The 13,606-nt window shown below is 45.6% G+C and overlaps 5 non-coding genes and 1 pseudogene across 5 annotated transcripts; 3 read left to right on the top strand and 3 right to left on the bottom strand.

Annotated features, from left to right (window-relative positions):
• Positions 1–2,513: 2,513 nt before the first annotated feature.
• Positions 2,514–2,701, bottom strand: LOC140287651 (U2 spliceosomal RNA). Its single transcript, XR_011911782.1, has one exon. It is a non-coding gene; the product is annotated as a U2 spliceosomal RNA (small nuclear RNA).
• A 275-nt stretch (positions 2,702–2,976) lies between these two features.
• Positions 2,977–3,090, bottom strand: LOC140287667 (U5 spliceosomal RNA). The gene has a single exon (XR_011911791.1). It is a non-coding gene; the product is annotated as a U5 spliceosomal RNA (small nuclear RNA).
• A 411-nt stretch (positions 3,091–3,501) lies between these two features.
• On the bottom strand, positions 3,502–3,692 carry LOC140287650 (U2 spliceosomal RNA). The gene has a single exon (XR_011911781.1). It is a non-coding gene; the product is annotated as a U2 spliceosomal RNA (small nuclear RNA).
• Positions 3,693–9,981: 6,289 nt separating this feature from the next.
• LOC140287672 (U2 spliceosomal RNA) lies at positions 9,982–10,172 on the top strand. The gene has a single exon (XR_011911796.1). It is a non-coding gene; the product is annotated as a U2 spliceosomal RNA (small nuclear RNA).
• Positions 10,173–10,583: 411 nt separating this feature from the next.
• Positions 10,584–10,697, top strand: LOC140287663 (U5 spliceosomal RNA). Its single transcript, XR_011911788.1, has one exon. It is a non-coding gene; the product is annotated as a U5 spliceosomal RNA (small nuclear RNA).
• Positions 10,698–10,972: 275 nt separating this feature from the next.
• LOC140287653 (U2 spliceosomal RNA) lies at positions 10,973–11,141 on the top strand (annotated as a pseudogene).
• Positions 11,142–13,606: the final 2,465 nt, after the last annotated feature.

The following is a 13,606-nucleotide window of genomic DNA, read 5'->3' as shown; positions in this document are numbered from 1 at the left end:
CAAACCATGGTCGGACTTTCACACCTTCTTGTAGCCGAACACATCCCTTCCCGCTATTGATTGTGTACAGTCGGCCATTTTAACCTTTTCTTACCCGCTTTTTACCAACTACGGTCGGACATTCACACCTTCTTATGGCGGAACACCTCCGCTCCCTCTTTTGATGGTGTATGTTCGGGCATTCAAACCTTTTCTTACCCGCTTTTTACAAACTATGCTCGGACATTCAAACCTTCTTGTAGCCGAACACATCCAGTCCTGCTTTTGATGATGTATGGTTGGGCAATTGCACCTTTTTTTTTACCCATTTTTGAGGAATTTTGGTCGGACTTTCACACCTTTTAGTAGCCAAACAACTCCTCTCCCGCTATTGATTGTGTACAGTCGTGTATTTTAACCTTTTCTTACCCGCTTTTTACCAATTATGGTCGGACATTCACACCTTCTTACAGCGGAACACCTCCGCTTCCGCTTTTGATGGTATATATTCGGGCATTCGAACCTTTTCTTACCCGCTTTTTACCAACTATGGTCTGACATTCACACCGTCTTTCAGCGGAACACCTCCGCTCCCTCTTTTGATCATACATTGTCGGGCATTCGCACCTTTTCTTACCCGCTTTTTACAAACTATGGTCGGACATTCAAACCTTCTTGTGGCCGAACACATCCACTTCTGCTTTTGATGATGTATAGTTGGGCATTCACACCTTTTCTTACCCATTTTTCAGTAATTATTGGTGGACATTCAGACCTTCTTGCAGCTGAACACCTCCGCTCCCGCTTTTGATTGTGTATAGTCGGGTATTTTAACCTTTTCTTACCCGCTTTTTACCAACTATGGTCGGATATTCACACCGTCTTACAGCGGAACACCTCCGCTCCCTCTTTTGATGGTGTATGTTCGGGCATTCGAGGCTTTTCTTCAACGGTTTTTACAAATTATGGTTGGAAATTCAGACCTTGCAGCCGAACAACTCCGCTCCCTCTTTTGATCATACTTTGTCGGGCATTCGCACCTTGTCTTACCCGCGTTTTACAAACCATGGTCGGACTTTCACACCTTCTTGTAGCCGAACAACTCCGCTCCCGCTATTGATTGTGTACAGTCGGGTATTTTAACCTTTTCTTACCCGCTTTTTACCAACTATGGTCGGACATTCACACCGTCTTACAGCGGAACACCTCCGCTCCCTCTTTTGATGGTGTATGTTCGGGCATTCGAACTTTTTCTTACCCACTTTTTACAAACTATGGTCGGACATTCAAACCTTCTTGTAGCAGAACACATCCACTTCTTCTTTTGATGATGTATGGTTGGGCATTCGCACCTTTTCTTACCCATTTTTCAGGAATTATGGGTGGACATTCACACCTACTTGCAGTCGAACAGCTCTGCTCCCACTTTTGATTATGTTTGGTTGGATATTCGAACCTTTTCTTAACTGCTTTTTACAAACTTTGGTCGGACGTTCACACCTTCTTGCAGCCGAACACCTCCGCTTCCGCTTTTGATGGTATATATTTGGGCATTCGAACCTTTTCTTACCCGCTTTTTACCAACTATGGTCGCACATTCACACCGTCTTTCAGCGTAACACCTCCGCTCCCTCTTTTGATGGTGTATGTTCGGGCATTCGCACCTTTTCTTACCCGCTTTTTACAAACTATGGTCGGACATTCAAACCTTCTTGTAGCTGAAAACCTCCACTCCCTCTTTTGATCATACTTTGTCGGGCATTCACACCTTTTCTTACCCGCTTTTTACAAACTATGCTCGGACATTCAAACCTTCTTGTAGCCAAACACATCCACTCCTGCTTTTGTTGATGTATGGTTGGGCATTCGAACCTACTTGTTGCCCGCTTTTCATTAATTATGGGTGGACATTCACACCTTGTCGCAGCCAAACACCTCCGCTCCCTGTTTTGATCATGTATGGTTGGACATTCGCACCTTTTCTCACCCGCTTTTTGCAAACTATGGTCGGCCATTCACAGCTTCCTCTCCACCATACTTGTATGGTGGGATATTCACACCCACTTGCATCCAAAGACCTCCGCCCCCACTTTTGTTGATATTTAGTCGGTCATTCGCACCTTACCAGCTTTTGGCAAACTATGGCCTTCTTGCAGCCAAAAACCTCTAATCTCGCTTTTGATGATGTAAGGTTGGGCATTCAGACCTTGCTTCACCTGCTTTTCACCAAATATAGTCCGACATTCACACCTTCTCTCAGCCGAACACTTCCGCTCCACCTTTTAGTTTTCTATGGGGCATTCACACCTTTTTTTTCACCGCATTTTATAAAAACACCACAGGAACACCGTATTGAGGCTTTGTTCTGACCGCTCATTCGGTGTCGCGTTTCTTTCAAGCAATTCTCCTGGTTAGCCCGCACTCGGCTCGCTCCCAGAGCCGTGTTAAAGTCTACTTCGCATTCACTCTCTTTTCTCAGCAGACTAAAAGAAACTTCCATCCTACACCGCTGTTTGCTTTTTCACAAGAGCAGAGGAGAGCGCACCGTTCCCAGCGGCACTGCAGTACCGGGTCGATGCTTGGAGTGAACGGAGCAAGCTCCTTTTTCAACTCCTATTGATAAAAATCCATTTAATATATAGTCCTTGCATAGACATATCACATATTAAACTGATAAGTACAGATACTACACTTGATCTTAGCCAAAAGGCCGAGAAGCGATATCTGTCCACTGGTTCACGTCCGAGGGCCCTTCCTGGCACAATGCGCACTTGTAGCGGTGTTCTTTTTATGGCCATAGTGTCACTTTGCACCTCCACCCATCCGCTGCACTGAGCACTCTTCAACCCTTTTAAATGGTATAACTTTACACTACCGCACGCTCCAGCGAGCACCATTCAAGCAACATCGGCAAAGTCGCAACAAGTAAGGCGACTCTACTCAGAGAAGTCACTCTGCACAGTAACAAGATTTCTTTTGCACAGACAGAAAGGGCTTCACCCGCAAAGGTAAAGCCTGCCAAAAATAGAAACAATTCATTAGTGCTGCTCTCCACGGAAGTCTTTAGTAAAAGGCGAAAGACTTGTATATTATGAAGAGAAACCAGAGTACGATTATCCATCACTGCGGGAGCAGGGCATCAGGCTAGTTGGCATAGCCACCTTCCCCATGGTGAGCTTTGCTTGGTTGAGACGCTTGATCCCCCCCCTTGCTCCTCGGCTGACCAAGTAGGAACAATCGGGCCCTATTCGATGGCTGCCTTGTCTTTTACTCTGTGCAAAAGACAAGGCAGCCACAAACAACACGGGAACACCGTATTGAGGCTTTGTTCTGACCGCTCATTCGGTGTCGCGTTTCTTTCAAGCAATTCTCCCGGTTAGCCCGCACTCGGCTCGCTCCCAGAGCCGTTTTAAAGTCTGCTTCGCATTCACTCTCTTTTCTCAGCAGATTAAAAGAAAGTTTCATCTTGGGCTCCCTGAAACTTCCATCCTGCACCGCTGTTTGCTTTTTCACAAGAGCAGAGGAGAGCGCACCGTTCCCAGCGGCACTACAGTACCGGGTCGATGCTTGGAGTGAACGGAGCAAGCTCCTTTTTCAACTCCTATTGATAAAAATCCATTTAACATGTAGTCCTCGCATAGAGGACATATCAGACATTAAACTGATCAGAACAGATACTACACTTGATCTTAGCCAAAAGGCCGAGAAGCGATAACTGTCCACTGGTTCACGTCCGAGGGCCCTTCCTGGCACAATGCGCACTTGTAGCGGTGTTCTTTTTATGGCCATAGTGTCACTTTGCACCTCCGCCCACCCGCTGCACTGAGCACTCTTCAGCCCTTTTAAATGGTATAACTTTACACTACCGCACGCTCCAGCGAGCACCATTCAAGCAACAACTTTGCACTCCCAGCTTCGAACATCGGCACAGTGAACAAGTAAGGTGACTCTACTCAGAGAAGTCACTCTGCACAATAAAAAGATTTCTTTTGCACAGACAGAAAGGGCTTCATCTGCAAAGGTAAAGCCTGCCAAAAATAGAAACAACTCATTAGTGCTGCTCAACATTGTACTTTGCAGTAAAAGAAAGAGCAAATCTAAAGATTCAGGAATCCGAGAATAAGCTTACTTCCATGAGTTCTTCACGATTTCGGATTTTGCTATAAAATGAATTCCTTCACTCAAACTAAATTAAAACTGCTAAACCGCTAATCTGTTACATGCAAGGCAGATGTCAAATTCACCGAAATAGGATCTAAGGGTATTTGGCCAATCGAGCTGTAGCAGCTTCGGTAAAAGAGTATAAGTTGAAGAGTTTGTGAATAAAGGTGTGCGCACACATAGTGAGTTGTAGGAAAATAGGCAGGGAGCAATGCCGGCTGGGGTATAGGTTCTTGTATGTTGTCTGACTGTTTGATTTGAATGTGTTGTGTAAGTGTCCTGTTGAATGTTACATGTTTGGGCTTTGACACGCTTCACTGTGGTTGTTAACTGTGTGGTGTGTCCTGAAATGTTATATGTTTGGGCTGTGTGACATGCTTAATGCTTTTCAGTAGCAACCCACTTATTCATATATAGCAACTGACAACATAAGAAGTCCGGAAATACTTTGATAGTAGTTGTAGAAGTATCCTTATTGATAATAGATAAACTAATTCATAGTGATAGAACAGTAGATGAACAGGTGCCTGCACATGTCTCATGAAAATAAAATGGGTGTATGATTGCTGACGGCAGAGCAATACTGCCAAACTTATGAGTTCTTGTGGCAAACTTGATTCAGTGTCTTGACGTGTATACGCTGTTTCGCTGACTTGTCACAAGAAACAAAGTGTGTTTGATAAGATCCGACCATTTTATTACGGGAGGATCAGTATGTATGGATTCTGATGTGACTGATAAACCCATTCGTATCTTAAGCATAATCTAATACGTGAGACAACGCCCTGGCACACAATCAAAAAAAAAAAAGAGAGAGCGGTTTTGTGTCCCCACAGTCCATAATGTAGAAAAGAGAGAAAAAAGCCTTTCTGATTTGGTGTGTGTCTCACAGTGCAGAGTGTAGAGAAAAGAGAGAAAAGAAAGCCGTTTTGGTGTCACGGGTGTTGTGACTTACACACACACATTTCTGAATTGAGAAAGGAAATTATTTTAGAGGAAGCACTAGAGTTTAGATCCCACATTTGTTGATAGGCATTCATTTAATTTTTCTTTTAATCAGTTTTAAAGTGAATACTAACTGAGAAATGAAAAAGGTGAAGAGTTTAGAAGCTTGGTTCAAGAGCAAAACTTGGTTTATGATCAGCTGAGTCTCTAAACAGAACAGCAAAGGGCTTCATCGAACATTTAAAAAAGATTCAGATTGTTAGAATATCCAGAATTTATAGGAATGGTGGTGATTACTCTTATTTTCTAGAATGGAAATAACTGCACCATGTCTCTTTTATGAATTTAAGGGGCTAAAAGGTTTTGTTCTCGTTTTTCTATGATTAACCGAATGTATGTGAGAGTCCAAACAGACAGAAGGGTTACGGCCGAGCGCTGGACCTTACAAAAAAGATGAGACAGGCTGGACTCGTGCCATACTAGTTAAGACCTGCCTGTGGATAACAGGTTCTTTAAACTCTCACACACACAAACTCACACACGTTCGCACACATACACCCATACACACACACATTCTTGAACTTGCTGCAAGATTAAACCTTTGCATTAACTGACTCCAGCAACTCTGAGTCTCATTGAGAGACTTTTCTCAACAATTGGGTCCTCAAACCAGATCTCAACGTTTTTTTCCGCTGTCCAGGGTCGGAGCTGAAACCGTGCACGGGGGAGTCCAGTACTCCTAATGAAAGACCCCGTGCTGAATTGCGGTAATTAGGGGCCAGTGTCCACTGAAAGGGGGAAAAAGGGACGAGATCGTACTTTTGAATCAATGGCCAGAAGCCATTGGCAGTGCAGGCATCAACAATAATGGTGTTATTTCACCCATTAACACTTAAGGTACCTCATGCAGGGGCTGTGATATGGTTACTTAACAAAATATCTTTACCAGACATCTCTCCTACATAACAGTTCTTCTTTCACAGCCTAACCTTGTTGTCGAGAGATGTGCTACACTTAATCCATCCACACTGCTACCTACCCCACAGATGGAAAGCCTCACGATTGCATGTCAGAAATAACCATCAGTGTTTTACCCAGGCCAGACTTAACTGATATACGTTATGAAAATGCAGAAATAACTATATTTATTCAACAGATCAAGGAAAAAAACCCTGATGGCACAAATGCTACAGGATTTGCAGTAGTAACAGAAACTGAAGTTTTCTTAAAACAACCACTGCAAAAAAATTACTCTGTTCAAGCAGTCGAATTGGTAGCTTTAACTGAAGCTTGTAAATTAAATAACAAAAAGGTTGTTAACGTTTACACTGACACTGATTCTTGAACTTGCTGCACTAGAATTGTAGTCTGAATACCTTTATGCCAAACAGATTTGCTTTGCCAAGGGAAGTTTTATAAATGTTTATTGTTTATGTTTACAATATATAAACTAGCAGAATAATTAATTCATCCTCCTGGTCCCTCCCACCCCGGAGAGGGCAGCCAGAGACTGGCTGCAATAGGCATCCCCGCTACCTGGGACCCAACACAGGGCAGGAGGGCCTGATGTCCACCAGGCTGGGGGCCTGCAGTGACCATATTCCGGGAGCTACTGTACCCCCAGAAGGAACCCATCCCGCTCCACCCCACTCAACACAACCCCACCCCGGAGGACCTCTACAAAAACAAACAAACAACAACAAAAATCAAACAAACAAACAAACAAATCACCCGGTTACACCAGTCGCAGCAGCCCGGGCCTGAGACCCACCATCACCCAGGCCCCCCCAGCCCCCCCCCCCCCCCCCCAACAGGGGAAAAGCACACCCCCATACAGACCCCCTCCTCCTCACCGCACGCCCCAACACCCTAAAAAAAAACACCACCTGCGGACACCTTGGAGTTCCCAGAGCAACAAGGCCGGCACCAGGACCTGCACCAACCCACGCATACTGTGGCATGTCCAGGGCAACCCAGACCCCCCAGGCACAGGCAGGGCCCCACCCCGGGCGCAAGGCAGCGGCAAGCCACCAGGTCCAGGCCCAGCTCCACCACCCACGCCAGAGCGGCCCCGTCACCCGGTACAGAGCCAGCAGCCACCACCCCAAGGCCCCTAAGGGACCCCGCCCCACACCGCAAGACAGCCCCACCCGCAAGCCCCAAAAACTGCCCTCCAAGCCCGACACACAGTCCCCCCCAGCAATGACCAACCCGGTCCCCACGACCCGAGAGACCACCAGACGCCCGAAGCCACACAGCCCCCCCCTCACTACAGAAAACTATTTACCTGGGTGTACGTTCAAACAGAGATGAGAAAATTGCGATAAGTTATTGTTTGTTTGTTTGTTAGTATGTATATGAATGTTATGTGTATAAACTGTGTTGAGTTGTAGTTACTCAGTAGTGTCTCAGTGAAACAACCGACGGGGGAAGCCTTGCGGTGACACAAAAGCAGTGTTTTACTGATCAGTCAAGTTGCTCCAGTGTACTCCATACAAACTGGTTGGCTACTGAAGGGATAGAAAATGGGGAATACTTGTTTTAAAGCAAACAAGGAATTAGATGGGAAAAATACATGTTTTAATGGGACCCAGACAATATTAAATACTCAGACAGATGGGAGAAGAAGTGTAGTTTTGTAGGAAATAACAAAATTATAACATAAAATTAGTGAAATCAATTGAAGAATGCCTTTCTGAATTCGTTCCTGTAGTCTTCTCATACCGACTATGGACCCATTCATTGTTTAACTTCACTGTTTTGCAAATCCTAATTGCATATTACACATTGACATTGAACTTTACTGGATAAGCAGGTCTTCATTGCATTCAGCAGCCTATATGTGAGCATTTATGTGTAAGCTGTTCTTCTTTGCATTTATCAGCAGCAAGCAATTCTTCACTGCACATGAATATGTAAATAGTAAAACAATTCCAATGTGTTAGCGAAACCTTCTATATCACAGTGGTTTCTAAGGTCTATTTTAAGTTCTTTGCCATCAGTGAGATGACATTGTTTACAAAGTGTGTCAAATTATCACTGAAGATCTTTTCAGGAATTTCAAATCTAGAAATGAGTTATTTTACGCGTGATTTTGCTACTGAGAGTGCATCTGCTTGTGCACATGGAAATATTTAAGACCATTTGGTAAAAACCTCTGTTGTCACTGAGCAGAATCGTTTCCCTTAACATTAATTTAGTTCAATGAAATCTACAAAATAATGAAATAATGAAATCCAAACAAATATGTTGAAAAAGATACACTGGCTTAGGGAATTATCTTCGTTTTGGTCTTAGATTGCCCTGTGGAATGTATTTTGCACATATTTGACCTGCTAGACAAAACTTTATTCATTTATTTATTCTGTTGAGACATGACATGGTCCGTGGCTCAATACTGCAGCATATTTAAACAAATTCTTTGGCAGTATGGTTTTCCTTCCGGTCATTAATATGAGTCTATTGTAGATGGCAATTGAATAACATCTAATAATGCTAAAATATTTGTAGTTTATACATTTAGCTGTGGATGTCAACATACCTGTTTTTCCAATGCTGTGTTAACACATGTACAGTTGAGAAGGCATACTGACTGTCAGTGTAAACGTTAACAACCTTTTTGTTATTTAATTTACAAGCTTCAGTTAAAGCTACCAATTCGACTGCTTGAACAGAGTAATTTTTTGGTAGTAGTTGTTTTAAGAAAACTTCAGTTTCTGTTACTACTGCAAATCCTGTAGCATTTGTGCCATCAGGTTTTTTTTCCTTGATCTGTTGAATAAATATAGTTATTTCTGCATTTTCATAACGTATATCAGTTAAGTCTGGCCTGGGTAAAACACTGATGGTTATTTCTGACATGCAGTCATGAGGCTTTCCATCTGTGGGGTAGGTAGCAGTGTGGATGGATTAAGTGTAGCACATCTCTCGACAACAAGGTGTGGCTGTGAAAGAAGAACTGTTATGTAGGAGAGATGTCTGGTAAAGATATTTTGTTAAGTAACCATATCACAGCCACTGCATGAGGTACCTTAAGTGTTAATGGGTGAAATAACACCATTATTGTTGATGCCTGCACTGCCAATGGCTTCTGGCCAGGAGTACTGGACTGCACGGTTTCAGCTCCGACCCTGGAAAGTGGAAAAAACGTTGAGATCTGGTTTGAGGACCCAATTGTTGAGAAAAGTCTCTCAATGAGACTCAGAGTTGCTGGAGTCAGTTAATGCAAAGGTTTAATCTTGCAGCAAGTTCAAGAATGTGTGTGTGTATGGGTGTATGTGTGCGAACGTGTGTGAGTTTGTGAGAGTTTAAAGAACCTGTTATCCACAGGCAGGTCTTAACTAGTATGGCACGGGTCCAGCCTGTCTCATCTTTTTTGTAAGGTCCAGCGCTCGGCCGTAACCCTTCTGTCTGTTTGGACTCTCACATACATTCGGTTAATCATAGAAAAACGAGAACAAAACTTTTTAGCCCCTTAAATTCATAAAACAGACATGGTGCAGTTATTTCCAATCTAGAAAATAAGAGTAATCACCACCATTTCTATAAATTCTGGATATTCTAACAATCTGAATATTTTTTAAATGTTCGATGAAGCCCTTTGCTGTTCTGTTTAGAGACTCAGCTGATCATAAACCAAGTTTTGCTCTTGAACCAAGCTTCTAAACTCTTGACCTTTTTCATTTCTCAGTTAGTATTCACTTTAAAACTAATATTTGTTTGGATTTCATTATTTCATTATTGTGTAGATTTCATTGAACTAAATTAATGTTAAGGGAAATGATTCTGCTCAGTGACAACAGAGGTTTTTACCAAATGGTGTGAAATATTTCCACGTGCACAAGCAGATGCACATTGTGCCAGGAAGGGCCCTCGGACGTGAACCAGTGGACAGTTATCGCTTCTCGGCCTTTTGGCTAAGATCAAGTGTAGTATCTGTTCTTATCAGTTTAATGTCTGATATGTCCTCTATGCGAGGACTACATATTAAATGGATTTTTATCAATAGGAGTTGAAAAAGGAGCTTGCTCCGTTCACTCCAAGCATCGACCCGGTACTGTAGTGCCGCTGGGAACGGTGCGCTCTCCTCTGCTCTTGTGAAAAAGCAAACAGCGGTGCAGGATGGAAGTTTCAGGGAGCCCAAGATGAAACTTTCTTTTAATCTGCTGAGAAAAGAGAGTGAATGCGAAGCAGACTTTAACACGGCTCTGGGAGCGAGCCGAGTGCGGGCTAACCGGGAGAATTGCTTGAAAGAAACGCGACACCGAATGAGCGGTCAGAACAAAGCCTCAATACGGTGTTCCCGTGTTGTTTGTGGCTGCCTTGTCTTTTGCACAGAGTAAAAGACAAGGCAGCCATCGAATAGGGCCCGATTGTTCCTACTTGGTCAGCCGAGGAGCAAGGGGGGGGATCAAGCGTCTCAACCAAGCAAAGCTCACCATGGGGAAGGTGGCTATGCCAACTAGCCTGATGCCCTGCTCCCGCAGTGATGGATAATCGTACTCTGGTTTCTCTTCATAATGTACAAGTCTTTCGCCTTTTACTAAAGACTTCCGTGGAGAGCAGCACTAATGAATTGTTTCTATTTTTGGCAGGCTTTACCTTTGCGGGTGAAGCCCTTTCTGTCTGTGCAAAAGAAATCTTGTTACTGTGTAGAGTGACTTCTCTGAGTAGAGTCGCCTTACTTGTTGCGACTGTGCCGATGTTGCTTGAATGGTGCTCGCTGGAGCGTGCGGTAGTGTAAAGTTATACCATTTAAAAGGGTTGAAGAGTGGTCAGTGCAGCGGGTGGGTGGAGGTGCAAAGTGACACTATGGCCATAAAAAGAACACCGCTACAAGTGCGCATTGTGCCAGGAAGGGCCCTCGGACGTGAACCAGTGGACAGATATCGCTTCTCGGCCTTTTGGCTAAGATCAAGTGTAGTATCTGTTCTGATCAGTTTAATGTCTGATATGTCCTCTATGCGAGGACTACATACTTTTTTTTTTTGTGGAGGAAAAAATGGTCATTAAACATCCATCCCAGACAGCATTTTATGCTGGTCTGCGAAATTCTTTGAGGTTTGTTTTAAAAGACAAGAAAAGTCATTTTGGAGATCGGGAGTGGTTCGTCAGAACTGTCATCGTCGCAGGTTTGAAAGTTGATCCAGCACAGATTTTCTGTTTGCAATGGAACGCAGCCGATGGGGGATATGATCTCACTTTGAACAGCCAGCAGCAGTACGATCAGATCCAAGCAACATTTCAGGAAAAGGCAGAGATGGAGCCCTTTTCCAAGTTCAGAGTGGTGCCTCTTTGCCAGAGGAATTTGAGGATTGTGACTATCCACGTTTACAACCCATACGTCGGGGACGAGGCAGTGGCTGGGTTCCTCAGGAGGTACGGGAAAGTGGACATGCAGCCGAAATATCTGCGGGACAGTTTTGGGATCTGGACAGGTCGGAGGCAGTTCAGGGTGCTGTTGGGGGAGGATCCAGACAGCATGGACGGATTAAAGCACCCCCCTGCATACTTTTCAATTGGGGCGGACAGGGGATTTCTTTTTTACTCCGGGCAGCCACTGTTTTGCAGACAATGTCGCAGGTTTGGACACCTGGCGACGGGCTGCGTCCAAGTTTGCTGCCGGAACTGTGGGGGAAGTGGGCACGGTGCTGCCACCTGTGATGCACCCCGGCACTGTCATGGGTGCGGGGATGCGGGGCACCTGCTTCGGGACTGCCCCAAACGTACCCGCACATACGCCACAGTGGCTGGAGGTTTGGAGATCCGGAGGCAGAGGCCGCAGGTGGAGTTGCGTCAGGAGGTCCACGAGGCAAAGATGAGCCTTGGGACGGGGGCTGCTGTCCGGATTGCGGAGGCGGCCGCAGCCTTGCCGGCTGGGGAAAGGCTCATGGCAGATGGAGATGTCCCAGGGAAGAGCAACGTAGAAGGAGCGGCAGACCCATCGGACTTGGGAGGTGATCGTGAAGGTGTGAGTGTTATGGTGAGCTTTGGAGACTGTCTGCCACTGATAGGATCCTGGGCAGATTGTGCGGCGAGTTCAGAGGAGGAGACGGTGGAGATGGTGATGGCAGCGATCGGTGGAGTGAGGAGGCAGAGGGTCTCTTCAGGTGAGGACTACACAGAGTCCTCAGCTGAAGCGGTCCGTGCTGAAACACAGGTGAAGGGAAGAAGGAGGAGGAAGAAACAGCGAGAGGGTGCCGTTCAGTCGATGGACAGTGCGTGTGAAGGAGAGGTGCCTTCGACTTCACCGGGACATTCGGGGTCATTGGGTGTGGACTTGGGGCCGAAGGGTTCCTGCAGGGGGTCTGATGTAATGGAGGGGGTACCTGCGGCCTCCGAGAGGCATCAAGGAGTAAGCAGGGGTGCGGAAGGGGAGGGCGGAGCCTCCGTGGGCACCCAAGATGGTGCAAGGGCTGATAACATAGATGGGGGGACTGGGCCAGGGGAGGGGGGGGCTGTTTCACCCCTGAGCTCGTCACGCTCTGTTTTTGAGGCCAGGTCGCCCAGCAGTGTGGCCTACCTTGAGGAGTGCGAGGTCTACGGATCGGGGGGGTCTGTGGGGAGTGGTTCCGAGGGCCTACTGGGAGAGAAAGAGAAGGCCTGAAAGGGACCTTTACAGTTTTAACAGTCAATGTGAGGGGGATGAGAGATAAGGGGAAGAGGGGGGGGATTTTTCATTATTTGGCCCAGGTCCCTTTCCAGGTTTGTTTTTTACAGGAGGTTCATTTAAGGGATGGGGGAGATGTAAGGGTCTTCTCTGATGGATGGAAGAGGGGGATTTCAAGGTGGGGGGTGGGAGGGGTTCACTCTTGTGGGGTGGGTATTTTATTTGGGGATAGGGATTTTCATGTGTCGGGGAGTTTTTCTGTGGTACAGGGGAGGGTACTAGTGGTTGATGCGGACTGGAGGGGGGTCTATTTTCGGTTTATCACTGTTTATGCCCCAGCAGAACCACAGGGACGGAGGGATCTTTTTTTGGCGTTGCCTGATGTTTGTGTTACCAACAGGGTTTTGGTTGTGGGGGGGGATTTTAATGTCTCTTTTGAAGGCATTGGGGATTTTAGTTTGCCTTATTTGAGGGATGTAGTGATGGACTTTAATTTACAGGATAGTTTCAGGGTGGTGGATAAGTCAGGGGAAGGATTCACATGGTCAAATTCTAGGGGTTCACGCAGTAGGATAGATTTTGTTTTTTTGCCAAATGTGGTGGAGGTGAAAGATGCTGCAGTGTCGCCCCTCTGGTTCACAGATCACGGCCAACTCCGGGTGACCTTTGAGGTGGAGGCACCCCTTTTTGGGAGGGGGTTTTGGAGGCTAAATTGTGAAATCTTGAAGGAAAAGGCTTTCCGGAAAAGTTTTTCTTTCCATTATGGGGTGTGGGAACAACTTAAGCCTTGTTTCGGATCAGTGGTGGACTGGTGGGAGGGGGTAAAACACAATACTCGCCTATTGGCGATCTCATATAGCACAGTGAGAGCACGGGAGAGGAGAAGGGAGTTTGTGCACTTACAGAGGAGAC

Source organism: Leuresthes tenuis, unplaced genomic scaffold (genome assembly GCF_036924035.1).
Source record: "Leuresthes tenuis unplaced genomic scaffold, fLeuTen1.0.hap1 SCAF_161, whole genome shotgun sequence".
NCBI classification, from domain to species: Eukaryota; Metazoa; Chordata; class Actinopteri; order Atheriniformes; family Atherinopsidae; genus Leuresthes; species Leuresthes tenuis.
Note: the sequence above shows the minus strand (reverse complement) of the source record. Positions and strands in the feature narration are given on the sequence as shown.